Here is a 16,636-nt window from a genome sequence, read left to right on the forward strand (position 1 = left end):
TACCATCATTAAGGAGCATTTTAAATCTTTGACTAAACCAATCAAACCTCCTTTGATCATATACGAGGCTAAGGCCATAGGGTCAGCTTTGTACGGGGCTGAGATGTGGGGACAAGAAAATCTTCAGGACCTACAGGTCTCAGAAAATAATTTCCTTCGGAAACTAACAGGCACCCCACAGAGTAGTCCCCTTTTGCCTCTTAGATACGATCTCGGTAGGAAAGAAATATCGGTAATGTGCAAACTTCGTCCAATACTATATTGGCGTAGAATCTGGACCACCCCTGAGTTGTCACAATATGCAGCAGGGTTTGCTGATGTCATCAAAGCAGACCGATTTCATAAAATTAGATGGTTCAGATCTTTAAAAGCAGCATTAAGTGAACTAGGGTTAACTGAACTGTGGTCCGACCCAACTGGGTCGTCCTTCCCCTCTAAGAAATTTATAAAAAATCTTTTCTGGGAACAGGTAGAAAACAGGAGTCTTCTTAGCAACAACCATGGGTCTATGACGGTTATTTTTCTTGAAGCAAAGCTTTTTCCCATGTACGAAATCTATTGGGATCTAATAACGAAACCCATGGATAGGAAACTGTTTTTTCAAATGAGGGCTGGCTCTCTACCTCTATGTAATTTAACTGCAAAATGGAGAGATGGATGCCCAGCTATATGCCCAGTCTGTGGGGAAGGAAAGGAAACGTTGGGTCACTTTCTGTTTTCTTGTTATGCATATTCTGTTCCTAGACGTGTTTGGTTGGCTCCTATGTCTAGAAATCTGGGTACTAAAAGCAGCATGGTAGCTCTACGCATAATAAAAACTACCTCCTTAAATTGGATTACAATAGCGACCGCAAAGTTTCTGGGGTGGGCGTGGGTAATTAGGCAGAGATTGCTAGTAGGGTAACTACTCTCTGCTCAGTTGAACAGAGATTGCTAGATTATCTACTCTCTGTTCCCCATGCGAGGCGTCTTATCTGTTTTAATCTGTTTTTATTATATGAACTTTGCACTTTTGGTCTATATATACTGGATGAAATTAATTTTAATTGTCTTTTTAATATGTATTGTGCTTAAGTCATATTCGATTCTGTAATTTAATTGTATTTTTATTATGTGTTTGTTTGTTTGCTTTTATGAGTAATACTCGAATAAAGCACTTTTGAATTGAATTGAATTGAATTGCTATGGAAACAGTAACATCTGTAGCTCACTGGTTTCAGTTCAAGGAGAAAGTTCAGGCGGCCGAAGGCAGACCACAGTGATCTGTGTATAACATGAAACCCAAAGGACCCAATGCTGCCAAGATAGCTCGGTGGTGAATGCACCTGCGTCACAACGGAAGAGGAAGCGAGAGTGAGCTAAAGGACAGCTTATGTGTGCAACCTCAAGGTTATTTTCATTAACACATTTACTGATTTACTCTTCTTCATAGGAGTTACTAGGCTTGCATAACTCAAAAGCTAAAAAAGTGATGCAGGTGTAGTATGCTGCTCAGCCAGGATGTGTGTATTTTAGAATGTTGAAGGTTAGAACGTTGGTATGGTTTGTCAGTTGCTGTATGGGCTGAGCAGAGCACAGACTGCTCCTAGTGAGGCTCTCTTCCTGATTACTACTTAAATAAATACATCCATGAATTTACAAGGAACGGACTCCACACATTTATTTCCATTACAGCGGGTCAGTGGATTAAGTGTAATTTACCTATGTCGGTGTAATTTACCCACTATTATGTTTATCTGAAATTTGATTTTGGATGTCCCCACAGGTGTGTTAGGGGAGTAACTAAGGAAATTCCATACACAAGTAGTACAGGTGAATAGTTTTTCCTGCCACTGACCCCTATGTGAGGCATGAGCATGATGACCTAGGCAGAAAAAACACAGTCCACAGGGCTTTGACAAGACTGTTCTAAGTAGAGCAGGTTCTTCGATGCCATGTTTGCTGCTGAACATCAGTGGATTCGGCTAGAGGCAAATCTCCGAGGCAAACTCCAGGGGAAAACATGTGGGAAACGGGGTGGAAACGTTGATTCGGAAATGTTATTCCCCATAACCATTTTAAAATCTCAATATTTTCTTGCCCCAGCAGGATTCCCGGGAATATCGGTATTGGTAGTTCTGGGGTGGGGAAATAACAGACAGTTTAATATTTCGGGCATAATGAGGGACGGACTATGATAATCCACCTAGATCAAGGTGATTCGCCTAGTGTGAATGCAGGTTTAAATATGGTGTGGAATGAAATGCGCGCTCCATTATCCAGTTAACTCGAGTCATTCACCCTCTGCTGCAAAAAGAACAATTGATGGACAGAATGCAGAACAATGTCATACATTCACCCTAGTAGAGAGATCTGGGCCTAAATCCATTGTTTTTTGCTCACAATGCCATTTCAATTTGGACCCAGCCACATGCAAATCAGTCTTGAGCCTACGACCAATGGGAACATTCCACCCCGTACTGCCAGACCAGGTCCTCCTTGGACTGGAAACAAGCATCCTAGGACCGGGTTCAGGCTTTTTAGCCCTCATTAGCCCAGATAGCTTGACTCCAATGGCCATTCACCCCCTGCTGGCGCCAGTAATGGGGGTTTGGTCTGGAACCTGGCCCCTGCTTTAACAATGACAATCGACCAATTCTTAGCCATGTACTAATATTAATCACCATGCTGTCAGAGAACAGGAAGTGTTAAAGCATTGTCCACACTTCAGGCAAAATAGTATTTTCCTTATTTAATTCCTACTTGTCATCTAATAAACAGTTTTCACCTGTCCAATTTGGTATCACCCGCAACTCAACACAACAACGTATGTGTGATAGCCACATGCACAGATCTGTGACCAGCATTATGTTGATACATGCACTGGAACTCTTAAAGGACATTGCACAGGCATCATTGTAAGAAAAACTCACACTGACCTGCTAACTTTGCGTTACCTCAAATTATGGGAGGGGCAGCCCTATTTAGAAAGCCACCCTCTTCTGTTGAACCCTCAGCCTATCTTGAAGCTAATGAGGTAAGATGATCACAGCTTTAGCGCGTCAACAGTTTCAAAAACACCAGTAATATGATGAGCTGTTGGTAGTTAAGAAGCCGGGATTCCACCCCATTCATGGGACAGGGTCAGCAATGTTGAACAGTCAGGACCGGCTGTAATGAGTCACCAATGCAGCTGGTGGTCCAAATTTTAGTGGGCCTGTAAGCTTTATTTACTACGGTGAACAACCCACTCCTTCTGCACTGATCACAGGATGAGGCTCTCATGACAGGGGGGACCAAAGTGCTAAATCACCATTTTCTTTGGCTGACAGTAAATGCTTGAACAGGATAGGTGAAATATTCTCTTGACTTGGTTCCCAGAAATGTGGTCTCCTCCTTTTTCACTGTTTATAATGTGAAATATTGTAAAGATGTTTTCCTGTCTTAGTGTAACTGTAACCTGCTTCAGCCATGTTGTTCTTACTCATACTTACGCTCTGTACAAAATCTGCACATCTTGACGTTGAAGTGTGCTACCGATTTGCATCCCAGAAGATAAAAAAGCTTGCTTAGGTGAAATCTGTTTATTTATTTTTTTAACTCTTGAAGGCCATTTCCTTTGCACGAGCTGAGCTAGGCACCTGCTTGTGTTAATTGTGAGAATTATATAATGCGACCAACATTATAGAACTGTATGTGTGAGTGTACATTTGAGTCTTTCTTGAGCTTGCCATCTCCTATTGTTTTCAGAGGAATCTACAATTTTTTAAGATCTGTGATTTACAGACTATTGATTTTGCTTGTTGTCACTAAACGCTTTCAGACCCAATCCAAAACCGAGCTGAGAATGTCTTCAACAATACATAGATTCTACGCGGAGACGTCACGAGCTATGGGATACATTATGAGAAGTATGACAATGGTGAAATTACGGAGGGAGTCAATGGAAATACACATGTGAGTAACCCAGAGCATGCTGTCACCTAAATGGAGTAATACATAGGTGTTATGCTCTGACACACTGCTCAAGCCTTCCTTCCATTAGATTACCTTTGTTGGAGCCAGGCCTATGATATCCTCAAGGTTAAAACTCCTTGGGGACTTGGTTTGAAGCCTTTGAGCGAAGGTCTCTACTCTATAAATATGTTCCATCCATCCATCTTTTTATCCATTCATCCATCCATCCATCCATTTATTATATGACCAGAGGTGCTGTGGCTGCACCAGTTGTCAGTTTTTGGGAGTGTGCAGCTTGGTTTAGACCAGGCACAGATCAAGCATACAGATATTTGCTATAAAAGCCCTCTCTGTATTGGGGGGTGCCCAACGGTTTCACGAAGCCGATGGTTAGGGTTCATACTTTGAGGCACCCTGGTGAACATTTTAACATTTTTCAGGCGTGTGGCTCCACGGGGTAGTGAAATCTATAAATAGCAAGCAAACTTAAAAAAAAACGACTTGGCATGACTCCTGACATCACTTCTTTATATTACTAATTTCTCCACACACAGTTTTCCTAGTAATGAAAAGGCCCAATGACATTTCAAAAATGTGTACATTGTATCCAATGAATATATACGGACCATGATATGATTCTCTAAATGGATGACAGACTGACTTCCTCCAAGACTCTGAAGAAACATGCATCCACTTTGAATCACAGGTCTCTGCAAGGTTCCCAAGTGCCAACCATCGCAGCTGGTCTCAGGGCCCACGCTGCCATCTCTCCTCCCCAGCAGCAGCAACAGGGCACGAGTGCGGGGTACCCGCAGGTACACTGCGTCCACCCACTATTTTCACAGGGTGGACGCCGTCCCCCCTGCCATGAAATTGGGCCCCACAGAAATATGCTGATCCTGTCCTGGTGTAAGACACCGGGACACGTTCAGCAGCGCCTACTACACGTTGTCTGCTTTCCATTTCCAGCAGCAACGTGCAGGCAGCGAGGGTGTGGTTTTTCTTACCTCCTGCCAGGCCGAAGTTGAGGGGGCATCAGGCCTCATTTTGTTTGAATATCTTGACTGGAGGCAGCCTGGAACCTCACACAAATGTGAATACCACAGAGGGAAACAAAGACACACAGCTTGCTATCTCTTCACAGGTACATAAGAGATGCATGCGTTTGCCTTTGTTCTGTCCCTATATATAAATGCAGACACTGTAAGACTCAGATAGGGTGGTCTGTCCCAGTATTTACAAAAATAATTTAAATAGCACTATTTTATTTCTTTTATAGCGCTACATAGTGACGTCATGTGCTGTGATGGCACGCGACATGATGTCACTTGCATAGTGTCTACCTTGGTCAGTCCCCCCACTTCTTTTTATAGGACTTGTGCCCTGAGCAGCAAGCAGCAGACCCTGAAACTGACCAGACAGCCACCTGGAAACCTCCACCCAGGACACCAGGAGCCGTAGAGAGAATTTGGGCCAGGTTGCTTTTAAGCCTCGGGTGCACTAGCCCCGTTGCCAGTGCCTGAAACAGTGCCAACCACATTGTTGAGGCATACTGGGACAAGAACGTGCAGTAGGGTTATTGCAAATGTAATAAAACCCTCATTGTTATATTTTTTGTTGCTGAATTAAATATAAAAAGAATATAAAATTGAAGAAACTTGAAACTTGGTCGAGTTGATGCACGATGAGCTGGTGAGAGTGTAGTTCAGTTAGTGAGGATGTGAGTTCATGGAAGTGGGGACACAGGCATGAAGGGTGCGGTACTGGGAGCGAAGGAAGGCAAGGCAAGGTGACGGACACGTACACACCTGATCCAGCAGGGCATGTAACGGGGACAGGAAGACACAAGCGATTGTACAGGGCGATACAGGCGTTTGGGGGCAGGACAAACATGCATTGATCCAGGGAGATGGACACGAACTTTGGTAGGGAGGCGCAGTCACGTACACTCGGATTTGAAGACGCGATCATTACCACTGGGGCCGAGAGACACGAGCACGACAACATTGGAACAGGGAGACACAATCACGCACACAAGGACATGGAATGCACACAAGGACAGTGCCAGGGTAGGGAGACACCTCAGCATGAGGACAGTCCCCCTCGGCTAACTCTTGGAGCATTTCTTATTTGCCTAACCAGACAAACTCTTAAAGGGCCAATCCACCCACACTGAGTGGCCGGGGTTCCGGCCCACGAGTATTCTCAGATCCGTGCGAGTCTCATAGATCCGTAACCATGATATTTTAGTGGTACAGGGGATCACAGCTGGGGAAACGTTTAAATATATGATGGATTGGTAAACGTCCCCTGACCTTTCATTAATCGAAGACATTATTGCGCTGGGATCGACTAAAAATATAGGCGCTGTTGCAATAAAAAATAAAAATCACGAATTTCCTACTCAAAATCATTCCACCTGTTAAAAGCCAGCCATCTTCCATCACACTAATAGCTGGTGGTTGGCTGTTTAAAGCGCATGAAACAAACAGGAGAAACCATACGATGCTTTCCTGTGGCTTTTGCGCCCCCTAATGGATTAATACTAAATTTTTCTCATATATTTTGAAATTTCTGTCTAGTGCAAGCACCACACTGAGGGGCATATTCTCAAGGAGCTATCGCCCAGCTAACAGCACTTTATCACAGCCAAAGTGTGATAACACCAGTTTACCAGCGATAGCATCCTCAAAAAACATTGCCACAGATGACCCCCACAACTATCGCTAATGAGATGCAGAGTAGGCGTTCCTGTGCAAAAAGCCGCAACAACACCACTCCCCAACATTCTCAACGACCAGCCAGATCGGCGATAAAAACACAAAACATGCTATAAGGCGCGTTAGCAGCAGAAAACTAACACCTGCTCTGAGCTGGTGCAAAGTCGGACCACAGCCTGCACCACAAAAGGGAGCCCAGCCGACAGACACACATGAAGAACAACAAATGCCATGGAGCCACTGATCATGCAGGCTGGACAAGCAAGAGGGCCACAACACCCACTGCCACCACCCCCAGGACCACCCCTATGAGGCCACCCCCCCCCCCCCGGTATCCACCTCGGGCACACTCTACCACCACCGGACGAGGACACTGCACATCAATGGCCCGAAAAAAAGGAAAAAAGCACCTGCCTGATGCTGCACAATTGCAGCAATCAACACTCATGTGAATACAGAAATCCTGAGTCATTCATGCACCATTTAAAGACCAAACAAAATGCCACATACTAATTCGTCTGCAAATAGCTATTGTGAAGAGTCATGGCGTGGCATCCCTGGACAATATGTGAGTCACAGCCTGCAAGACAATATCCGAGATAAGAAGGTGTGTCAGGCACCCAGCAAAAGGACAGGGAGAGAGACTAAACAAGGAGCACAATGCCAATCGTGCCCTTGGCCCATGCAAACATGCAAACAGCTGCGTGTGTCTCGAAATTCGTGCACCCCAAATCACAGGCCTGGCACCAAAGTCAGCACGAAGGCCACACCACACCTCTGAAATGCAAGCAGTAGTCAGACTTAAATTAGGAATGGAAGCTCCATTGTCTATACACATAAGGTGGAAGGCCGTCCGACCCTCCGACCTTGGTCCTGAATGCGGCTGGTATACCGGGCATGGGATACCAAACCAGCCTCCGATAACTCCCACACCATGAACAGAGCTAATAAAAAAAACAACGTGCACACACCCCACATACACTTGTCCCTGCACCACCTGCAAGGGATGCCCTTGACACATTGGTCAAAAACTACCCATATGTCCAAACGCTGCACACACATACGACTCATTGCCCAGAGCTGTGGCATATCGCCCACAGAACTGCTGCCAGTCTGAGGAGTGCTGAGGAGACCTACAAACGCAATGGCAGGCACTCCCAGGAACATGCACAACTCCGTCACGTGGAACTGTACCGTGCATGAATGCTGCATCTGTTGTGATCTGTACCAATGGCAGTGTTACAAATCAGTTACCGTCTGAGTTTCCTTCTTCCCTACGTCACCTCCGGCCAGCCCTGGTTCCACTGTCGATCATGCACATTTGAGTGCCCCATGGAGGCCTGCCTATCCAACGCAACAGAAGCTGAATTGGATTATGACCTGACAGTGCGCCCCCTGTTGGCCCACGAACAGGAGGGTCACCTGGATACACGAGCATAGGATGCACTGATCTTTGGCGTATGTGCCGGCAGGTGTGCAAGGGAGATTGCATAACTCCTCGTGTGCAGTGACCACATCGATTGGGCTGTGCTGCGGATTGGGGAAACGGCATAGACTGAGCACTTCTACCTGGACCATTAATGTATTGGGTCACCTTGGTGTTCCTTGAACCCGACAACAATGTACTATTGGAACACATTGCCCATGAAGCTGGGCTGGCATTCATGGACGAGTAACTACGTTCCTGCAGCCACATCGGATTGTGACCCACAGCACAGGTCCCAACACCTTGTTGCATTGTGGCGAATGCTCACATTTCCCACCACAACAATAGACATGCCTGCTTTCGTCTGGACTCAGAATGCATGTGCGAGGAACTACGCATGTGTATACACACCTGTGCAAGGGGAGGCACTTCCATGGTCGGAGCAGCACAACGTCGTTTGGCAACGTTCACAAATCGGACATCCTGCTGGGGGAGTACACACATGGCAATGTAGCACGACATGTCACCTTGTCGGACCCTCCCACCTGATCACTGTCAGTAAAGCAGACAGTCGGCGCAGTCCGGTGGCACAGCACTATGCGGACCCCATGGGCTGTGAGTCGTGTCCCCTGACACGGGGCAATGGGCAGACACCAAAAATCACATGACTCGTCCAGCAAGGCAAAGTGGGCTGATACCGTTGCCATCCGTAATGATTTTGTGTACAGCTGATCAGCGAACTCCACCTGGCAACCCAATACATGGCGTTGGAAGTCCATGTGTTGTTCGTGGGGGTTCTGGGAGACAGCTGTGGTAGTTTGTGTTTCCTGCTGTGTGGTCTGTGCAGGTGGTGGGGTCACCTCGAGGCAGCTGGGCTGCCCTGCTCCTGGAAGTGGGGTTCGGAAGATGTCCATTAGCCATTGGAGGGTGTCTGAACAGATGTGCAGGTTGTCCTCTTCATCATCACTGATGGGATTTGTGGTCTGCTCAGCAGTATGTGTTGTTTGTCCCCTGGAATGTTAAGGGGAGATGCATGTTAACCGAGGTTCCCATGTATGTTGCCGCTTTGCAGATGTTTACATGCAGACTGCATGACAATGCACATTGTGACTGTTTTGGTGGAGCTGGCTATTTGATGGCAGACAGTGGGTTTTCCGAGTACATGACGGATGTGTGGTGGTATCCATACATTGTCATCACACAGTGTCGGGCAATGCCAGATGTGAGTGGACAGTTACTACGCACAAGCGGAACCTGTTGTGTCGTCTTTCCTGTGGTGTAGGTTTTGCACTTTGAACAAGTAGGAAAAAGGCTATATAGCAAACCAATATTGTTGTACCACCCTAATGATACATGCAATGAAATTATTTGCGAACTTGTACAATTCATAAATACTACAAAAATGTATATCCAAATTCAGAAACCATTTTTTATATATATTTGTTATAAATATTTTATGTCATTTTTAAATATCTTTTCAACATTAGTAGCAATTAATTTAACAAATTACATACAACTACATATATCACATACAATCACATAACGCATGAAACAAAAGAAAAAAGAGTGCTATACGACATATTCGGTCGTTGGAAAATTTAAAGGAGGTAATGCGCGTTTCGGCCAGTAGCCTTCGTCAGGTGACCGTCATTCGCAGATTGTAAACATGACAATGTGCAACACAAATCTAAAAGAAAAAAACACAGAATAAACATCTATATACATATCGGTCGCTATTCCACAAAAACTATTACATATTAAAAATCTTTAGGGTCAGTATTTACATTCGAAGTGTTGTACATTTCATCATATAAGTAGCAGCACCAAACACATTAACAGATCAGTAATCTTATTTTTCATTTTGACACTCAATACTGTCCTTTATAGTTTCACTTGTGTTTCACATTAAATCTCCTTGTACCTCCAACGTCAGCTTATGGGCATTTTCTTATCCTTACTGATAGCTGTCTCCATTATTTCTATGTTTTAATCAATTGTCGCAATAAATTGCTATGAACATTATGTTCAATTTCTCCCAATGCACCAATTTCTTAACATTCTAACTTGGGGCCATCATTTATTAGCATGTTAAACCATGAGAGTAGAGCATAGCAAGAAAAAAGAAGAAAGAGAGAAATAGAACGTAAATAAAAAGCTTTCGGCTAGTAAGAGAAAATAGCAATCAGGACTCCGATCTTCTATATATTGACAAGGCCTCTTTATGAGATAAGGCTAAAGGATGACTAACTGGTACTCACAAGTGTGGTATATAACGGTGCTTCTATTTAGTATTCCCCTTTATTGTTATTCTTCAAGAAAGCACTTGGTTTTTACTACAGAGGAAGAAAAAGAATCATATTGAGGGACTCTGAACCTGTAATATCACAGGAAGATCTTACTATGTTCATATTTATACCTTTAAAAATATCTTTCACGTCACTGCAACTAGTAGATGTCTGCGCACTGGGCAATATTTTTTCGGAAAATATGAGCGCTTCTGATTTTGATAGATGTTTGTTTCCCTAGGATATAAGCAAAAAGATGTACCTTTATATCTAAATGAAAGTAAGAGGAGTATATTATTGAATTTATACACATAAAAGGCGTGCTAGATGTTCCTGAATATGCAGGCAAAGGTTGAAAGCAAACGATATTTACATCTAGTTGCTTTTACATGCGACTATTTCAATTGTTGCATGCGTAACAGGCCTAAAGATAGATATTGTTACCTTTAATGGTGCCTTGTTTTAAATGCAGAAGACTTGCTCGTCTATGTCGATATTCTTTATTTAACTTGTAAGCCGCTACCATCCGTTTTTATAATTCTCAATCTGAAAAACCGCTAATAAGATCGTATAAATATATATTAATTTACACAAGACGGTAAGCCTTGTATTTTGCCATCTAATATGCCGAACAAATCTTACCTGATATATGTCTGATGGTGGATAGCCGTTTTTCTGTGATAAGTAAAATAGATTGTCTGAAAAGACAAAAATAAAGAAAAACACTAATAAGCGTCTATACTTGTATTAAAACTAGACAACCTTCTAGATATCTAACCGCATCCCGACTGCTACCGATTTAAAACGTCCCTTTGCTTGTGTGCGGCTTTACGGTAAACGGGGGTTCTCGTCCGACATCTGTATTGTCTCGGCGACCAAATATTTAAGCAAGCCCACTTTTACTCAGGGCGTTTATATACATCCACAGTCCCGCGTTTTTCGGATAATGACCATCAGGTGTGTTGTTGTTAACCGGCGCATATACATGACGTATAGACTGTTGAAGGAGACTTCTTAATAGTTAAAACATAGAAGACAGACTTGACCGATATTGCTTAATCAAGGCTCTCTGTTGTTATAGAACTAAAAAACGGACTTAACGACTATTATAATGTTTCTCCACCGTGAAAAACATTTGTTCAAGTAATACAGCTCAAGTTTAGTGTTTTGACTGGCGCATATACATTGCATAAGATTAACTATTAATTAGAAAGCTTTTACACGGTCAGTCAAAAAGGACGGATTTAGCAAATTGTAATTAATCAGACTCCAACTGATCCTACTTATACTGTAGAGAACAGACTTAGCGACTTTTCTATTGTTTTTAATTTATAGACAACATTGATTGTGTCATTTTTTGGTCTAACCATGGATGGTATATATATATACAGTAAGATAATATAATGCAAGTTGGTATTTAAGCACAAAAATAATATCTATCTGTAGTATATCAGTAAAAGAACTTCAATGAAAGCATTATATAATTGCTTGTTCCCACGGGATTTCAGAGTTTAACCCTGATCTTACTGTATCTAAAGTAAATATCCAATATACTTCACCTTTGCGGTGAATTTTATCCATACATATCCCTGGTTTTGGGACAATCTTTTCTAAAACTGTCCACTGTATCTCCTCAGGCTTGTGATCATGTTCCACATAGTGGGCTACTAATGGGGCATTCATTTTTCTGGTACGAATTGCGGATTTATGCTCAGTAACTCTTGTGTACACTGAGCGAGAAGATTCTCCAACGTAGCCCTTGTTACATGGGCAAACTAACAAGTATACAATATTTTTGGTCTTGCAATTTGTCATACAGGTCAAAGATATAGAATTACCATTGAACTGTAAATCTTTTGTTTCAATAGCTTGTGGAAAAATTTTGCAGATTCCACACTTGTAGTTGCCTATTACCGGGGCCCCGGTAATAATATTTCTTTGACTACTTTCCTTCACTGCTGGCATACGTGATCTGACTACTAGGGGCCAGATGTAGGAGCCCTAATACCGGTCGGAAACGGCCGATTTCGCCGTTTCCGACCGGTATTAGGTTTTTCAGATGTAGGAGCATGCTTTACAGAATCTGTATTTTACCGAATCTGTATTTACAGATTCGGTAAAATTACCGAATCGGTAAATACAGACTCGCTAAAAATACAGATTCTGTAAAAGCACATGTAGGTAGCACATCTTTGAGTGAGGCAGGCCTTTCAGATTCGGTATTTTACCACCCAATCCAATTGGGTGTTAAAATACCGAATTCAGGTGTGCATGCACATGTGTGCATGCACACCTAGCCATGTGACAGACAGACATGCCCTTAGGGCATGTCTGTGTGCCACATGGCGCACATGCCTATTTTCGGGGTGCCAGAGGGTGTCAAAGTGACACCCCCTGCACCCTTGCAAAATTCGGTATTTACCGATTCTGTAATTACAGAATCGGTATTGCCCATTGATTCCTATGGGCTTCAAGGCCCATAGGAATCAATGGGCAATACCGATTCGGTATTTACCGATTCGGTAAATACCGAATCTTACAGATACGGTATTTACAGAATCTGTAATACCTACATCTCCCCCCTTCATATTTACCGACTCTTAAATACCGAATCGGTAAAATTCGGTATTTAAGAGTCGGTAAATATGAATTACCTACATCTGGCCCTAGGTCTTTTAGATTTTTATTCTTTCGATACGCAAAAAGAGGTTTTGGTATCATGTCCTTCTTGGTTTTATTGACATTCAACACATGCCAATTTGAATACAAAATATTGCGAATTTGGTTCTTTAGAAGTGAATGTCTAGTGACAAACACCAAGCTAGCATCTTGCTTAGCTTTAGTGTTTGTCAGTAGACGTTGTCGGTCATATTATCTTGCTCTTTTGCATGACTCACGTATTAATTGATGCGGGTAGCCACGCTCTTTTAATTTCTCCTTCATTACAGCAGCCCTCTCATCATAGTCAATCAGTCTAGTACAATTTCTCCTTAATCTAAGGAATTGACTGAATGGTATTCTGTTCTTCTGAGATGTCGGATGAAAGCTGCTGTAATGGAGGAGTGTATTACGGGCAGTGGGTTTGACGAAGAGGTCCGTGGCAAGCTGTCCCTCATGGTGTTTTATCTTTAAATCCAGAAATTCTATTTCTGTATTGCTAATTTTCTCAGAAAATGTTAAATTGGGGTCACACGCGTTAAGCCAAGATATGAATTCTTGTAAAACATCTTCGTTTCCATCCCAAATAAATATAATGTCATCGATATATCTTGACCAGTAAAATATCGATTCAAAGAATGGTGCTACTTCGTTAAAGATATGCTTTTCTTCAAAATGTGCTACATAGATATTCGCAATCGTAGGGGCGCAAGATGCGCCCATACTAACCCCCTTTGTTTGCCTGTAAAGGTTACCTCTAAATTCGAAAATATTGTCTTCCAAGATTATTTTAAGACAATCCAAGATGAAATAGATATTGCAATCAATATTAAAGGATTCTATGAACCATTTTGTGGCTTCAATGGCTCCTGCACAGGGAATGTTAGAATAAAGGCTTTCAACGTCCAATGTCACAATCCACTGTCTGTGGGCATTAAACGCTCTGCCTTCCAATTGGGTAATAATGTGTCTGGTATCTTGATTGTACCCCGTTATTTTCCCGATATATGGGCGCAATATTGCATCTAAGTATTTGGATGTTGGTTCAGTGACACTACCAATTGTGGTGACAATAGGGCGAAACGGCGGATCATATTCGTTCTTATGTATCTTTGGAATGCCATATAAACTGGCCATTTTAGGGTTGTCCACATTCATATATTCATATTCTTTGGGACAAATATCTCCGTTGTTTAATGCCTTTAACGTTAGTTTCGATATTTTGTTCTTAATCATAGCTGTAGGATCCCTCGAAATCTTAGCGTAAAAAGTGGTATCATTGAGCATTTGATCCATTTTTTAAATATACTTGTCTGTATCTAAAATTGCAATCCCACCCCCCTTATCACAGCTTTTCACAGTTATTTGGGTAGAATCTTTAAGTTCAAGCAAAGCTTGATGTTCATCCATGGAGATGTTATACGGGGTATGTGGTATATAGTAGTAGTAGAAAAGCTTTATTTCGATATATACACATATCTTGAAAAGCATTACAATACAGTAAAATGAATTTATAAAAACACTCATTACATTAAATGCAAACATTTCAAACCTTTAAAACAATCGATTTGTGCATTTACTTATTCCATAAAGAAATTTATGACAAGATCATTAACCTGGAAGAACGAATCCGCCAAACCCAACCCAGAAATTTGGCAAGGCAACATGCAAAAAAGGGACAGGGGTCAGATCTTAGAATTCGTAAAGCTTCAAGGTAAGATCTAGTTCCAAGGCTCCTGCATAGTGGCTTCAGCCAGATCCGGCGCGGAACTGCATACGCTGGACAAGCAAACAGAAGATGAGGGACTGTCTCGGATCTATTTACACAAAAGGGGCAATATGGGGTCGTTTGCACAGGAACCTTCCAGCTAGCAGTCAGTTTCCCCACTGGCAATATGCCCACCCTGAATTTAAAATATAGGGCCCTATCCCAGGATTTAGAGATCATGTCCAAATATGGTTCACAAAAGTGGACCTCCTTAACCCTCAAAAATTCAACAGAGGTTTTACACAGCTTAGTATTACAATTTCTATCAGCTAACACCCATGACCAGTATAACTTCTTGAGAATCTGCTTGGGCGGGGCAGTTCTAGTAGCCCATGCTTCCTCGAGCCCCAGGTTAAAGAGAAGGCACTTGACCTCTTTTAGCCAGCGAACTTTGTGCCAGCCAGATGTCAAAAGCAGTTCTCTTAGAGCTTCGTCATAGCTAACCAGTTCAGGGACCCTCCAGATTCTAGCCCATAAGAGGAGGGGGCGCAGCCTCGCTTGCTCACTAATTGGGCGGGTTCCCATATCTAGGAGGAGTGGGAGGACAGGTGTACTTTGCGGTAGGCCCATAAGGTCTTTGTGAAATTTATTTTCCGAACTAGTGAGGGAGTCCACTTTCTGAACACCCCAAAGTTCGGACCCATACAGGGCTGCACTTACCCCCCTTGCCCTATAGATATCTAATACAGGGCCAATGGGTTTGAGTGGGGAAGCCCGTTGTTCTTTCAAAAGCGCCCCCACCACCCTCTTATGAGTCAATAGTGCCTTTTGATGGTGTGGTTTCCAGCTCATGGAGTCGCATAAGCGAATTCCCAAGTAGTCAAACTCCTTGACCCTCTCAAGGGGGACGGAATCGAGGGAAGGTGGAATAACAGATTTCCTCGGAGGGTTCAGGACCAGAAACTTGGTTTTACCTACATTAATAGCAAGGCCCCAAGCATCACAAAAGTTCTTAAAACTAGAAAGTAGACATTGCAAGCCTGCAGGGGTTTTTGAGATCAGCAGGGTATCGTCTGCGAACAGGAGGGTAGGGATTTTCCTGCCCGCCAGGGAGGGTGCATCAGCTGGTTGGTTAAGTAAGTGCTCCACCAATCCGTTAACATATAACGAGAACAGAGTGGGGGCTAGCACACACCCCTGGCGGACACCCCTGTTCACAGGAATGCGTGCTGTTTTTTGGCCCTGATTACCCCACCTGATCTGCGCGAAGTTGCCTTCGTGCAGCTTTATTAGCATATTAAGTAGGTATGTGGGAATACCCATAGCATCGAGGACACACCACAGTTGGTTTCGTGGGACCAGGTCAAAGGCAGTCCGTAAATCAATGAATGCAAGATACAGACTGCCCTTGCCCAGTACAACCACTTTCCAGTAGATCATTAGTAACCGGAATGTCTGTTTGATGGTCCCCGTGCCGGCTCTGAACCCAGCCTGATAATTGGAGAGTATTTGTTCTTCCTCGACCCACTGTAAGAGCCTTCCAAGTACTACCTTTCCCGCTACCTTCTGCGAGGAGTCTAACAAGCTAATCGGGCGATAATTAGCGGGGTCATCCCGGTTCCCTTTTTTAAAAATCGGGACGACCTCCGCGCCCTTCCATGAGTCCGGCAGGCACCCGCCCATCAAAGCAGCATTCAAAAGTGAGGCAGTAAGGCTACTCCACTCTTCAATATTAACCCTAAGTAGGTCACCTGGAATACCATCTGGTCCCGCAGCCTTATTCGGCACCAGGGAGTTAATTGCCCCCTCTACTTCTTTGGTAAGGAAGAAATTTGCCCCATTGTTTTCCGAGCCATCAGTATACGGGAAGTGCATCGTAGTGACTGGTGCGTCCCTCGTTAGG

The sequence above is a fragment of the Lissotriton helveticus genome, chromosome 5_1 (genome assembly GCF_964261635.1).
Source record: "Lissotriton helveticus chromosome 5_1, aLisHel1.1, whole genome shotgun sequence".
NCBI classification, from domain to species: domain Eukaryota; kingdom Metazoa; phylum Chordata; class Amphibia; order Caudata; family Salamandridae; genus Lissotriton; species Lissotriton helveticus.